Here is a 3,489-nt window from a genome sequence, read left to right on the forward strand (position 1 = left end):
CATCTGACTCTTTGAGACCCCGTGGACTGCACCCCGCCAGGCTCCTCTGTCCATGGGATTCTCCAGGCAAGAATACTGGAGAGGGTTGCCATGCCCTCCTCCAGGGGATCTTCCCCACCCAGGTATTGAACCCGCGTCTCTTACATCTGCCTGCATTGGCAGGCGGGTTCTTTACCACTAATGCCACCTGGGAAGCAGCCCAAATAAAAACACACCCGCAGGCACTCCAGCCTCTAACTGGTCTATCCTGCAGGTACGAAGGTGGCCGGCACAGCCAAGCCCTTGTCTCGGGGCTCCCACCTGCCGAGACCAGCCAGCAGGTCGACCTTCCTGCTCACCCTCCGATCTCTTCCGGCTCAGTCTGGGTTTGACCTCAGCCTCTCCTGTTGCAGTTTAAATTGGAGCCTGTGTGCAAGTCCCCCGTCATGGCCGGGGGCTGGGGGTGCAGGGTAGTTGGCCTTCACAGCCCAGCTCCACGCTATTTGCCCCCCTGGCGGGGACATCACAAGCCAGACGGAGGACGTTCCCAGCACCGTGCCCTGGTCCGCGCCCCGCAGACCCTGGCCGGGGCACTCCCCATTAGATTAAACGGCATTTACGGCAGCTGTAAGCACGTTTTGAGTTGATTACCCTATAATTTGTATGCAGTTGCAGGTCATTACCAAAATTACAATTAAACGCAGCACCCTGTAATTAGATGTTTTCATGAATTAGGTCCTGCGGTATTAATGTCAGATTTCCACGCTGTGCTCCTCCCCCGACTCCACTGCCCTGGCCCCTGCCAGCCAGCAGACCAAGTGACCTCTGGGCTCTTCTGAACCCTGGGCTGGCTTCGGTCAGAGGCTCTGCCACGTCCCAGATGGCCGTCACCGATGCCTGTGTCTCCTGTCTCCCCAGGGACAGACACGGCTTCCCACAGGCTTACTCGAAGCGGACGGCACGAGTTCATTCCGTCCGTCTTTGCTGAGCACCTTCTAGGCGCATGAGCGGTGGAAGTGATGGCAGTGAATGTATTAGATAAACAAAGAGATACCCCAAACCCTGTCTGGCTGGAGCGGATAGTTGAACAGCAACCGCAGAACTGATAATGTGTCTGGGGTGCCTGGTATGCTGGAGCCACAGTGAAGCTGGAGAGGAAGATGAACGCGAGCTTCAGACGTGGTTCCCAGAGGCGGGCTCCCTGATGCCTGACCTGCAGCCTCTGCCTGTGGGCATCTTGCAGGAGCATCACTCACCTGGGATGTCAGGGCACACAGGCCTGAAGCTGTCTCCTGGGAACTGGCTTCCCTTCACCTCCGAGGCACTCCCCCGAGTCCCCATCGCCCCGCCAGGCAGGGAAAGGGCGCCTCAGTCTCCCCCACCACCTCCACAGCTGTGCCCATTCTCCACGGCACACCCTTCCACATCCCCGAGAGATGGAGCGTCTCTGGCAGCCCCGCCAGGCTACCGTCCCCTCACTCCAGGCCCAGAACTGGCCTGGCTTCCTGGACGACAGCTGGCAGGGGCTCAGGGGCAGGGGGATGAAAGAGACCCGAGTGAGTCCTCGGAGACCCCAGCCTGCCTCCCCAGGCCCTGAGGCAGCTGTGCTCAAACCTGGCACAGCTGGGGTCTATGGGGCTGCTGTCTGATACACCCTCCTGCCCCGGGAAACGCCCGTCTTCTCCCACTGGACCCTTCATGGTCTGACTGGTCCCTGTCACTGGACTGCATGGGAAAGCAGCCTGGAATCCCTAAAACAGAGGTTTCCGGGGTGCAGACAGCAGAACCACAGGGAGGCACCTGACGCAGGGCCGTCTTTGGGCACATCCGTGCGCCACGGCTGACAGGGAAGCACAGCAGCCCAGTGGGGGCTTCCCCGGTGGCTCAGCGGTAAAGAAGCCAACACAGGAGACCCAGCTTCGATCCCCGGGTCGGGAAGATTCCCCTGGAGGAGGAAAGGGCAACCCCCTCCAGTGTTCCTGCCTGGGAGACCCCACGGACAGGGGAGATGGGCGGGCTACAGTCCATGGGGTCGCAGAGAGTCGGACACAACTGAGCAACATCAGAGCAGAGGTGGATGGTGACCCGGCCCCCGGGACACGCCGGATAAAACGCCCTGAGAAGCACCGTCTGGGACATCCTGGCCCATAACGCCGCACCTTCTTCAAGAGATTCGTGCTGGAGGTCAGTCAGCAAAGAAATTGACGGGCATGCTCTTAAAACATAAACCCAATGACAAAAGCCCCAAGACGAGCCCCAGGTTGGTAGAGACAAAGGCTGCTCTAAGACATCTGAACACACCAGGGCTGGAACGGTTCTCCAAAAACCAAGACACTCGGAAGTTGCAACTCAGCTCAGCGTTCTCCCCTCCTGCTAAGATCCCCCTAAAATATCTGAGGAGAAGAGAGGAGAGGAGATGGTTTTCCCAGCTTCGAGCCACCCTGGAGGGGTATGAGTCAGCTGTGACGGGACAAAGCTTTTGTCTGGTACCGAGATGAACCACTGGCTGGCTGACTTCCGGGCTCCCTCTCAGCGGGGATGCCATGCCCTCTGGTCGGGCTCCGAGCAGAGCCGGTGCAGCAGCCTCCACAGCCACAGAGCCCTGGAACAGGCTGGGTGTCCTCGAGGGCCCCCAGGCCCCTGACAACCAGGCTCCCTCCACGCCTTCGCTCAGCTGCCTTCAGGCCCCAGTCAGCCTCCTGGCCAGGAGGAAACATCACTTCCCCCAGGAACCCTCTGCTTGAGCCAGGCTGAGGCCGTGCTCACCTCTGGAACCCCACGGCTCCTCTCTGCCCACCCTTGGCCCCTGCCTCACTTCACTGGAATTCTCGAGACTCCTCTCAAGGGTGGGGACAAGGCCACGTCCACCCGTGTGTCCCCCTGGCCCCTGCCTCCAGCCCAAGTCACTGGCTTTCCCAGAGAAAGACGGAGTGAGCCAAGCGGGCAATAGAGCAGGAGCCTCCCAGGCAGGAGAAGGGGACGACAGAAGATGAGGTGGTTGGATGGCATCACCGACTCGATGGACGTGAGTGTGAGCAAGCTCTGGGAGTTGATGATGGACAGGGAGGCCTGGCATGCTGCAGTCCATGGGGTCACAAAGAATCAGACACGACTGAGTGACTGAACATCAATCCCAGGCAGCGGGGTCAGCAAGTGCAAAGGCCCTGAGGCAGCACGTGTTTGCAGCTACAAAAAGTGAGCGGGAGGCTGGAGTGACCCCTCTGAGGGCCTTTATGGCGCCTCTGAGCCACGCAGGGAGCTGAACAGACAGCAGGCCTGCCCACAGGGGTTCCCGCAGAGCACTCCCCATCAGCATGTGAGCATGGGTGTGAGTCCTGGCCCTGCTGGGCCCCAGCAGTGTGACTGTGGGGTCACGGCAGCACCCGGCAGGCAGTGGGCATCCCCTACGAGCCAGCGTCCCCCACTGCTCTGTGGGTCGGAGTCTTCTCCAGATGCTGAGGCTCTGGGTCCTCAGCTTCCCTGGGGAAAGGCGGGACACCCCCCCCGTAA

This window comes from Bison bison, unplaced genomic scaffold, assembly GCF_000754665.1.
Source record: "Bison bison bison isolate TAMUID 2011002044 unplaced genomic scaffold, Bison_UMD1.0 scf7180017864482, whole genome shotgun sequence".
Lineage (NCBI taxonomy): Eukaryota > Metazoa > Chordata > Mammalia > Artiodactyla > Bovidae > Bison > Bison bison.